Below are 12,194 nucleotides of genomic sequence, written 5' to 3' on the forward strand. Positions count from 1 at the left end.
TTGTAAATTTAAAGCTTGTATGATGCCTCTTAAAGATTTTTGTATGCAACTACATGTACATATAAATGGGACACATAGCGTTTAATCATAGACTCCTTTATATAGTTCTTAAATTGTTGCTTTGTTGCCTCAACAATATTTTTTATTTGGTCAAAGACAAGGACAATGCTTTCTTTATCTGCTATAGTACAATGCTGGGCACCTAATGATAGCAAATATATATATATATTTTTAGCGGACATACTATTCGATGTAATTTTTTGAGTAGTTACTGTTAAAATGATTAATTGGGAGGTCATTAAGCTAAAGCAGCTCCAGTGCTCTGGGTTCCTACTTAAGCAAGTTGAAACCTAATTCAGTGTAAACAGTAAGCAAAACAAGGTTAACCAATTAGAAACCTCCAACTAACCTCTTACTAGGGGCTTTCCACTGGAATGATCCAAATAAGTCCATTGCTCCACTTTAACCGATAAAATATTTTCTTTGCCTTGCTTTCTCATTCACCCTATAACAGCTTTTCTCTCTTGCCCCTTTGACAGAGCCCAGAACCACTTGCAGTCTGGAGCTGCCTGATTTATGAAACACTGTTTGCTCAGATAAACTCTTTCATATTTCAATGTGCCTCGGTTGGTCTTTTTGCACTACCGTGTGTAAGCCACAGTGCAAAGCTCTATGATGAACATGCATGAGGGTCAAGCTATGACTTCAAGTGACTCACAGTTCATCAGGGGAGACCATGTAGGAGGCATTGTGATATAAGTGCAGATCAAACACTGTGGCAGTCCCAGCAGGACAGGATTCATTATGGAGTTCGGAAAATGCATAATAGAAAAGTGTGCACTTAAAGTAGGCTTGAAGGGTAAGTAGACTTTCAGAAAGTGAAGACAGAACAGGGATAGTAGGTAGAGCCCTGGTTGGTTGGAAGCTAGGCTGGAACAGGGGCTTTGACCACAGACTGTGGAGGGTTTTGAATTCCATGCTAAGAAGTTTGGACTGTATTTTGCGGGCAATAGGAGGCTATAATTTAAAATAATCAGAGCATTAGAAAGATCATTCTGGGCCAGGCGCAGTGGCTTACACCTGTAATCCCAGCACTTTGGGAGGCCAAGGCAGGTGAATCACAAGGTCAGGAGTTTGAGACCAGCCTGGCCAACATGGTGAAACCCCGTCTCTACTGAAAAAAATATATACAAAAAAATTAGCTGGGTGTGGTGGCAGATGCCTATAATCTCAACTACTCTGGAGGCTGAGGCAGGAGAATCACTTGAACTTGGGAGGCGAAGGTTGCAGTGAGCCGAGATGGTGCTGTTGCACTCCATCCTGGGTGGCAGTGGGAGATTCCGTCTCAAAAAAAAAAAAAAAAGAAAGAAAGATCACTGTGGCATTTGCATGTCTAATAATCTGCATAGGAATGGACACTAGAGGGAGGGAGAATAGTTAAGAGGCTAATGCAACTTTGAATTGAGAGGCAACCTGGCCTGAATTCAGGGATAGGAAATAGAAAGCATCAGTTCTTGATACTTTATAAAGAGCTTTCTCATTTGATCCAAATGCGGGGTGAGTATGACTCAGAGTTCTACCTGACAATGAGGAATAAAGGGCTCATAAAGGGTGGTTGTGCTGGCCAAGTTTGCTCAGCTAATAAACAATAGAGGCTTGCCACAGGCCCTTGACTTCTTACTGGGAAGATACCAAAGGCAGAATCCACATAACAGTTTGTGTAAAAGCTGAAACAAAGTCTGCACTTAGAGGGGATAGTCAAAACACTTAAAATGAAGAGAGCACAGGAGAGCGTTCCTCAAGCAGTATGCAGAAACACTGTCATTCACTAGCCGAAGGAAGGAAGGGCGGGGGGGGGGGGGGAAGGAAGAAAAGAAAAGGAAAGGAAAGAAAAAAAAAGAAAAGGAAAAAAGAAGAGCCAGGTGTCAGGCTTCAAGTCCAAGCCTGGCCGTTATAGCCTTTGTGACCCACACGTACATCTCTGGATGGTCCTCAGAAGCCAGAAAGTCTGAATTAACCGCAAGTAACCAAGTGGCCACAGAAAGAAATGAAACAACTTGTTTCTGCCTCGACTAATTGCTCTCCTCCTACAACCTTCAACCTGGAACCACTGTTCCTGTTTAGCCTTACAAAAATTTCCCCCCAGACATTGGGTTTCTCAAGACCCCCATCCCTGTAACTGTGTGATTTACCCCACCCTCCCCTCGGCTTGCAACCGATAACCCCCACCCTTAAGATCATGCCCGTTTGTAATGCATGACCCTTACCCTTGTGACCATGCATCCCGTGACGACCTTCCCTTCCCTAAAATAGATTACCACCTTTAACTGACCACTTGCCCCAACCTAGAAAACCAACTCCTATCCCCACCCTCTGCTGACTCTTTTCATATTCAGCCAACCTGCACAGGGTGAATGAACAGCCTTGTTGCTCACACAGAGCCTGCCTGGTGGTCTCTTTATCTGAGCAATGTGCCTAAAACCAGGCATGGTGGCTCACACCTGTAATCCCACCACTTTAGGAGGCTGAGGTGGGAGGATCGCTTAAGCCCAGGAGTTGGAGACCAGCCTGGGCAACATAGTGAGACCCTGTCTCTACAAAAAATAAAAAATTAGCTGGACATGGGGTGCACACCTATAGTCCCAGCTACTTGGGAGGTTGAGGCAGGAGGATCACTTGAGCCCAGGCAGTCAAGCCTGCAGTGGACTATGATCACACCATTGCGCTCCTGCCTGGGCAATACAAGACTCTGTCTCAAAAAAAGAAAGAGAGAAAGAAAGAAAGGACGAAAGGAGGAAGGAAAGAAAGAAATGCAGTCAAAGGAAGTACAGAAACCTAGAAAACATTTGGGAAGGATCTGCCAGGAGTCTGATTTTCTCAAGTGCAAGGTGAAGCACTTAGCTGTGGAGGCCTAGCTAGGCAATGCCATGGCCCTGGGAGATAACAAGCAACTTAAGGGTTTTCGACAGTAGCCAAATCTAGCGGATGGAGAGATGGGAAAATGGGGTAGAGAAATAAAGTGGCATATGTGAAAAATCAAGGCAAAAGGAGACAATGGAATAGATGGGCAAGCTGGTGGGAATAAAAAGGCATACTGAGAAGGAAAAAAATGCCTGGACTACTAGCATCCATTCATTTCACCCTCCATCCTCCCTCCACATCCCCTTCCTGCCTCACTCCCCTTTTTCCTTCCTTCCCTTACTTTTTCCTCCTCTTTCCTCCCTTCAATCCCTCCTTTTCTTCCACTCCTTCCTTCTTTTCTCCTTCCTTTCCCTTCCTCCTTTCCCTCCTCCTACCCCATCCTCCTTCTTCCCTTCTTTCTCCCTTCCCCCCTTTCCTTTCTCTTCTCCCTTCCTTCCTACCTCCAGCCCCTTCCCTCCTTTCTTTCTGCCCTTTCCTCCCTTCTTCCCTTTCTCCCTCTCTTTCTTCTTTCTCTCTCTCTTTCTCTTTCTCCTTCCTTCCTTCCTTCCTCTTTATTCTTTATTTTATATTTTAGAGACAGAATCTTGCTCTGTTGCCCAAATTGGAGTTCAGGGTTGCAATCACAGCTCACCACAGCTTCGAACTTCTGGGCTCAAGCGATCCTCCTGCCTTGGCCTCCCAAAGTGCTGGGATTACAGGCATGAGACATCGCAACGGCCTCCTTCTTTCCACTTTAATCTACTTTGTGCCAGGCAATAAGCCAGGCTTAAAGATACAAATAGTGACTCTGAGACAACAGATGAAATGCTTCTAGGAACAGAGTAATTACTTTTGTCAATGGGGCACTCTGCTTAAACATCGGAAATGATTGGGAGGGTCACATTGAGCGAAGCTTGCCATTAATATGTCAGGCCTTCTTTATTTTTAGGAATCATTTTTCTCTGTAGTGGCTTCCAATTTTAAAAGTACTTTTACATGCGTGGTCTCTCTTCATCTCCACAAAAGTCCTTACTTAGTCAAAATGTGCCACATAGGCTGGGTGTGGTGGCTCATGCCTGTAATCCTAGCACTTTGGGAGGCCGAGACAGGTGGATCGCCTGAGCTCAGGAGTTTGAGACCAGCCTGGGCAACATGGTGAAACTCCGTCTCTACTAACATACAAAAAACCAGCGAGGCGTGGTGGTGGGCACCTGTAATCCCAGCTACTCGGGAGGCTGAGGAACAAGAATTGCTGGAACCCAGGAGGCAGAGGTTGCAGTGAGCTGAGATTGTGCCACTGCACTCCATCCTGGGCGACAAAGTGAAACTGTGTATATATATATATACAACATCTGGTCTTCTGTCAAGAAATCGTTTTCAATATCTCGCCTCCTTTATCACTCTCCTCCACACACATACAGTTTGTCAGTATTTGTCTTAAAAGGTCGTGCCCATATGTAAGTGAAAAATTCCAGATGTGCTGACACATTCTCAATAGCTGTGGCCTGCTTCTTCCACTTGACAGTTACCCTACTTCTTTTGAAGCATAAAACTGACTGAAAGTTTGGAGCAGCACATCACACTTCTGCATGCTATTGAACTTAAGTCCGACTTCAGTTTTATTTAACCCCTTTCCAGGTAAGATGCACAAGAGAATACAGTCTATACCCGTAAGTGTTAAAATAGAAAAAGGATAAACAAATATGTCCTTGTTTAGGTACAGTGGCTGTTAATTTCTAGAGTGTAGGGAAGCAGTGGCTGTTAACTTCTACAGTGTAGGGAAGGGGGGTTTCTAACCCTTTACCCTATACCCTTTGGTACTACAGTCGTGTCACTTAAGGACAGGGACACGTTCTGAGCAATGCATCGTTAGGTGATTGCATCATTGTACAAATATAGAGTACTTACACAATCCTAGGTGGTGTAGCCTACTACACACCCAGGCTACATCATACAGACTATGGTTCCTAGGCTACAAACCTGTACAGCAAGTTACTGTACCGAATATTGTAGACAACTGTAACACAATGGTAAGTGTTTGTGTATCTAAATATATGTAACCATTGAAAAGCTAGAGTAAGAACATAGGGTAAAAGATAAAAAATGGTTCACGAGTAAGCACTATGAGTGGAGCCTGCAGAACTGGAAGTTACTCTGGGCAAGTCAGTGAATGAGTGGTGAGTGAATGTGAGGGCCGAGGACATTACTGTACACTGCTGTGGACTTTATAGACACTGGACACTTAGGCTACACTAAGTGTATGAAAAAAACTATTTTTTTTTTTTGAGGCAAAGTCTTGCTCTGTCACCCAGGCTGGAGTGCAGTGGTGCAGTCTCGGTTCACTGCAACCTCCGCCTCCCAGATTCAAGCAATTATCCTACCTCAGCCACCCAGTTACCTGGGGTTACAGGTGCACACCACCCCCTGGTGTTTTAGTCCATGCTGAAGTTAAAGCTGGCCCCCAGATCAAGGGCCTGGCTGTCAGGACAGAGAGGAGAGGCTGTATATGATGTTTGATGATTAGTTGTGTATAGAGATTTGAGAATTATCCTCAGAGACCATCTATTCATGTTCCCTTTCTTATCCTGAATGAATATGAATTGAGAGAATGACTCTAGTGGTCACTGAGACTGTCACACAAAATAAAATTCATTCAGTTGACAAAATTCAAATGGAAACAATTCATTCAAAAGCTCCTTCTTAACCACAGCCAGCGTTTCCAAGAATACTTTGGTTAGGACACTGTTTGCAAGCCCTGTTCAGATAACAGCTTAACTGAGACTAAAAATCGGGGAGTTTCCACACTTGGCATTGCTCACTATTTAAATGAGCATCGAATAACGGGGTTAAAATTCACTGAACAGAAAGTGGAAGAAGACCAAAAGCTCTCAGTGCACACTGGCCAGGAAACTGCACGAAGAGCAAAGGGGAACTGGACTGTAAATAGAATCAGGAGCACCAGACAGAATTAATTTACACAAAGTCATCAGTGTTTCCTGCAGCAGCATGAAAGTGAACGGGGTTTTATTCAACTCTACAGATGAACCCAACTGAACTCAAAATAAATCCCATGCAGCAAACAGCAATACAGGCCAGCAAATAGGTTCCTACCTTTTTTATTCTTCCGATGGAAAGCTTGGTACCAAAGTTTAATTAACTAGTGAAATTGATTTGTGTACTTTCTCCAGATACATTTGTCATAAATTGAAAATAACTTTTAAAATGATGGCCTCACTGTCTTGTATTCTAGAGACCTTGAGATCTACCATTCTTAATTTATTTTTTCACTTGAGTGGTTCATTCACTTATTATTAATTTTTATTTATTATTTATTAAACATCTATGTGCCACTGTGCTATGTAGTAGAGACACAAACCAACTAACAGTTCCTTCCCTTAAGATGCACAGGAGACCAGCATATAACCTCATAAGTTAAATATGCATATTGGTCCGGTGATCAAAGTGGTGCAGATGAGGCCCAGCTTCCTGGGTGCAAAGGCAAGGCACTAAATGCTCAGGCAGGGGGATTTTGGGGTCCAGTTGTACAGTCCATCCACAGTATCCAGATGCTGTACTGCAAAATTGCCTTCTTCTTTTTATTTTTCTTGAGATGGAGTCTCACTCTGTTACCCAGGCTGGAGTACAGTGGCGCCATCTTGGCTCACTGCAACCTCTACCTCCCAGGTTCAAGTGATTCTCCTGCTTCAGCCTCCCAAGTAGCTGAGATTACAGGTGTGCTCCACTATGCCCAGCTAATTTTGTATTTTTAGTACAGTTGGAGTTTCACCGTGTTGGCCAGGCTGGTCTTGAACTCTTGACCTCAGGTGATCCACCTGCCTCAGCCTTCCAAAGTTCTGGGATTACAAGTGTGAGCCACTAGTCCCAGTCAACAAATTCACCTTCTTGCTAACATTTATTTGTAACCTCAAGGTCAATACTATGACAATTTTGGGGTCACCTGTGGATATGAGAGTAGTGAAAATTTTGAGTCACCTGATGCACACATTCCCAGCCGAGGTGGAACAAGGTAACCCTCTGCCTCTTGTTTCAGCTCGTCTTGTAAACAAATGTCCTTTTTACAGTCTATGTAATACCATATTTTCCCCATTTTTGTGCTTTTCATAGGTGATTTCTCTGTTTAAAATGGCCCCAAGCATAGTGCTGAAATGATATCTAATGTCCCAAAGTGCAAGAAGGCTGGGATGCACTTCATGGAGAAAATGCATGTGTTAGAGAAGCTTCATTCAGACATGAGTTATTGTGCTGTTAGTCGTGAGTTCAATGTTAATGAATCAGCAATGTACATTAAATAAGGTATCTTTAAACAGAAACACACATGAAACAAGGTTATACCTTGATGGACTGACAAAAACACTGTGAGCAGAGGCTCATAGGAACCTTATCCTATATTTTCATTTAGGAGCAATGGTTTCATATTCATTAATTCAGTGTTCACAGCAACTTTATAGAACAGACCACTGTGAATAATGAGAATTGAGTGTATTTTAGAAACACTCTGTCTTAGTCTGTTCAGGCTACAATGACAAGATACCTTAGACCGTATACTTTATAAACAACAGAAATCTATTTTTCACAGTCTGGGGCTGGGAAGTCTAACATCAAGATACCAGAAGATCTGGTGTCTGGTGAAGGCCTTTTCCTCACAGATGGTGTCTTCTCACCATCCTCACATGGCAGAAGGGCGAAAGTTCTCCCTCAAGCTTCCTTTATAGGGGCACTAATCCCACGCAGGAGGACAAATCCCTCATGACCTAATCACATCCTAAGGGCCCTACTGAATACTGTCACACTGGGGATTAAATTTTAACCTGAATTTTGGGAAGACAAAGATTTAGGCCACAGCAGATCCTTTTGGTGGAGTTGTGGTCAATGGGTTGAAGGGTTTGTGGCTTGCTGTCACCGAATTCAGTGAGACTGTCCTAGCAGTTCATCTGAAAAGATGAGAGCCTACACCAAAGTAGTAGCAGTGAGGATCAATTTATTCATTTATTCATGTAGCAACTATTGCTTGAACACCTATGACATGGCGGGGCACTATGCTAGATATGGGAGGTATTTCGGAGCACAAGACAGATAAAGCCCCTTTATCGTAGTGTTTTTTATTGAGTGGGATGAAGAGGAGAGGTCAGATGGACAGATATTAAAGATGGGGAACAAACAGTGACTGATTACAAGGGAAGAGAGAAGTCAAAGGTAAGTCCAGGTTCTGTGTCAGGCAGCAAAGTGAATGTACTAATTCTCCCAAAGAGAAGGAACATAAAAGGAGAAACAGTCTTCAAAGAAGACAGTGAAGAAGTCAGCAGGATACATGTTAATTTAGAGGCAATGGGGGAATTGCCAATCAGAAGTCCGGTGTCAGGCAAATCTATGAAATCAAGAAAACCAGGTAAACCCAGAAATCAAGAAAGCAGTCACTACCCCTCACCCCTCCTAAGATGAGCTCCAGGCAAGACTGTGAAGTCAAGAACCATCTCTCAGCAGTTCCCTCATTCTTGGAGCCTGCCCTTTGGGTAAAGTCCCCTGTCATTCATCATGGTCCTCAGGCCATTTGCCTCTCTCATATGCCTACCCTTCTTGCAAGGGGCCTCATTTCCAGCTCCTTTGGGTGCCAGCTCCCTCCTCATCTTTTACATCCTCAACTAACTTCCTTTATCCCTTCAGTATCTAGTCAGGTTCTGGTTCCCATAGTGCAGCCATCACCCACCAGCTAGCCAGCCAGGTTATAAAAACAGGCCAGAAGAGGAGCAGAAGTTCTAGACAATTGCCTGAGTCCCCAGTCTGTTTTCTCCTTTTTTTTTTTGCATCCCATACCCCGATCTCTTTAGCTGGTTCATACACCAGCTTCCATGCCATTTCTGTCTTCCTTGTCTGTCCTTACTTTGCACCTGTGTTAGTCTGTTTTCCCACTGCTAAGAAGAACTACATGATACCAGGGAATTTATAAAGAAAAGAGGCTTAATTGACTCACAGTTCCAAATGGTTGGGGAGGCCCCAATCAAAGGAGAAGCAAGGCATGTCTTTCATGGCAGCAGGAGAGAGAGAGAGTGAGGGGGGGACGTGCCACACTTTTAAACCATCGATTCTTGTGAGAACTCACTATCACAAGAACAGCATGGGGGAAATCCATCCCCATGATCCAGGCACCTCCCATTAGCTCCCTCCCCTGACACATGGTGATGGGGATTACAATTTGACTTGAGATTTGGGTGGGGACGCAGAGTCAAAACGTCCCAGCACCCAACTCATGTCCCCACTTCTGCAGGGCCTCTTTGCCTCAGGGAAGAAGCTCCCTGCTCAATGTCTGGCCTGTGGAACCCACCGGCCAGGTCAGTGCTTGCACTTGCCAGGGGAGGATTGCGAACACTCTGCTTCTAGTGTCAGTTCATCTTTCAAACCAGTGCTCTTGGGGACGTACGTGGTTATAGGGAGTTGAGTCATTGTTGTTGTTGTTGTTTTTTAAAGACAGGGTTTCACCATGTTGGTCAGGCTGGTCTTGAACTCCCAACCTCAGGTGATCAGCCCGTCTTGGCCTCCAAAGTGCTTGGATTACAGGCGTGAGCCACCATGCCTGGCCAAATCATTGATTTTATACATACTTCATTTCTCCCACCAGTTTTAAGCTGCTTAGTGGCAGAGGATGTGCTTTACTCATCATCAAATCATCCTCAGCACCCAGCACAGTAAATATCACATAACAGGTATTGGAAAAAGATTTGTAAAGTTAAGCCCAAAAGTGGGAATTTTAAGGCAGAAGGTGATCTTATGGCAATGGAGTGGTAAGAGGATGCCTTGATGACAAGCAGGGCTTTTTATATTCTTTAAATTGTCCCCTCCAGGCTGTTTCAGACATTGGATAGCAGGCAACAAAGGACTGTGGTTTCTGAGGGAACATTAATAAGTAAGATGAGTCCTACACTTGCCCTGGTTTCTGCCTGGAGACACTTTCTGGAACCCAGGCAGAGTACTGGGGGGCTCACTGCTGAAGAGACTGAGATTGAAATTTGGAGAGCATGTGGGGCAGGGCATCAGAGAGGAGAAAGCTGTGCAGAGGAAGCGTCGTGGAAATCTGCATGGAGATACCCTTGAGTCTTTGCTGAACACTTACAGCTTCTACTGATGAGCTGTCAGATAAATGATTGCCACAGCTGGCCCAAGCACGGGGGGAAGCTGAATTCTGACAGGCCAGAGGAGAGAGATGAGGCAGCATGCTCAGTGCATTCAGTGGAGAAACCAGAAGTTTCCCTTCTTAGTAGCAGGACTCTACTGGCCCTGGGCAAAGACATTTGTTGTATTTAAATTGACCAACTAATGGAAAGTCCTATTTCTACATTTATTTTTGTGTGTGTGAGAGACAGTGTCTTCCTGTGTCACCCAAGCTGGTGTTCAGTGGCACAATCTTGGCTCACTGCAACCTCTGTCTCCCAGGTTTAAGTGATTCTCCTGCCTCAGCCTCCCAAATAGCTGGGATTACAGGTGCGCACCACTGTGCGCCCAGCTAATTTTTTGTATTTTTAGTAGAGATTGAGTTTCACCATGTTGGCCAGGCTGGTCTCGAACTCCTGACCTCAAGTGATCTGCCCGCCTCAGCCTCCCAACGTGCTGGGATTACAGGTGTTGAGCCACTGCGTCTGGCCTATTTCTTAATGTACAAATATACAGCCTAACTATCTTCTATACATTCAGAACCCTCAAAAACACCCTGACACCATCAGTTTGAGACACACAGTTAGCAAAGAAAAATTTATAAAATTAGAGCTTAATGTCAAAAGAAGACTTTTGGTAACTTCTTTTTTTTTGGTAACTTCTTTTGTTCAGCACTGCATGATTTCTTTTTAAAATATATAATATTTTAATAAAAATTAAATGTTTTTTACATGTCAATTATGGATAACATAAAGATGAAAATAAAGATGGCGTATAATCCCATCACTCACCCAGACAACCATTCCATGCACTGTGTCGTTTTTAAAGAGCACTTTCTCATACATATCTCATCTGGTCATCATGGTAACTGATTAAGCAGACAGAGTGTATATTATTGTGCACATTTTACAGATGAAATTAAATGGCTTGCCTAAAGACACATGGCTTAATAGCCAGGAAGCCAGACGTGGAATCAGATACTCTGATTGCAGATGCTTCTAGGCCTTGGGAGCTAGGGAGTGGTTCCCAAGGAGAGTACACCCTCACACAGGCTTTATACCCTTTTCCAGGAAGGTATGAAAGAGGCCAACGAAGCGTTTCAACTATAACTAGCAAAGAAACTTTTTAGGTTGGAAGAGTTAAGGAAAACCTTCCAGGAAAGTAAAGAGAAATGCTTTCAGAATGAGTCATATTTCCTTGGATCAAAGAAAAAGACTGGGTTTCATTTCACTTTTAGGTAGTAGATTTTAAGAGGAAAAGAAGGACTCCCTAGTTTAAATCCCACACATTAACAAAGTTGATTTCCAACCTGTGAGAGCGCAGGCAGCCCACATCAAGAATCATGCTTGTGCAACTAGAGATCCCAGAAGAAAAAAAATAATAATTACACTGGGATAATTTGAGACTGAAACTAAGTAAATGACAGGGGAGGGGTCCTGAAATGTAAATGATAATCTTGGAAATCTCCCTAGAACAGAGAATTCTTCCATTTCCTAAATCTGCTATTTTTTTTTTTTTTTTTTTTTTTTTGAGACGGAATTTCGCTCTTGTTACCCAGGCTGGAGTGCAATGGCACGATCTCGGCTCACCGCAACCTCCGCCTCCTGGGTTCAGGCAATTCTCCGGCCTCAGCCTCCTGAGTAGCTGGGATTACAGGCATGCGCCACCATGCCCAGCTAATTTTTTTTGTATTAGTAGAGACGGTTTCACCATGTTGACCAGGATGGTCTCGATCTCTTGACCTCGTGATCCACCCGCCTCGGCCTCCCAAAGTGCTGGGATTATAGGCGTGAGCCACCGCGCCCAGCCATAAATCTGCTATTTTTTTAAAAAAAGCAGATTCATCTGTGAGTGCACCCTTGTTTTTGTTGTTGTTTGAGACAGGGTCTTGCTCTGTTGCCTAGGCTGGAGTGCAGTGGTGTGACCACGGCTCACTGCAACCTCAAACTCCTGGGATAAAGTGATCCCCTGTCTCAGCCTCCTGAGTAGCTGAGTCCACCCTTCTTAAAATCATCCTTTCAGCTGTCTTTCAGTCTTCCTGTCCTTTGAAAGCAGCCTAGAGAAGTCGCCACAGCCTAGCTCCTTCTCAGACTGTGGATTGCCCATTTACGTTCTTAGAGCCAACGCTG

The sequence above is a fragment of the Aotus nancymaae genome, unplaced genomic scaffold (assembly GCF_030222135.1).
Source record: "Aotus nancymaae isolate 86718 unplaced genomic scaffold, 86718_ANA_hifiasm-v0.15.2.pri h1tg000032l_0, whole genome shotgun sequence".
NCBI classification, from domain to species: domain Eukaryota; kingdom Metazoa; phylum Chordata; class Mammalia; order Primates; family Aotidae; genus Aotus; species Aotus nancymaae.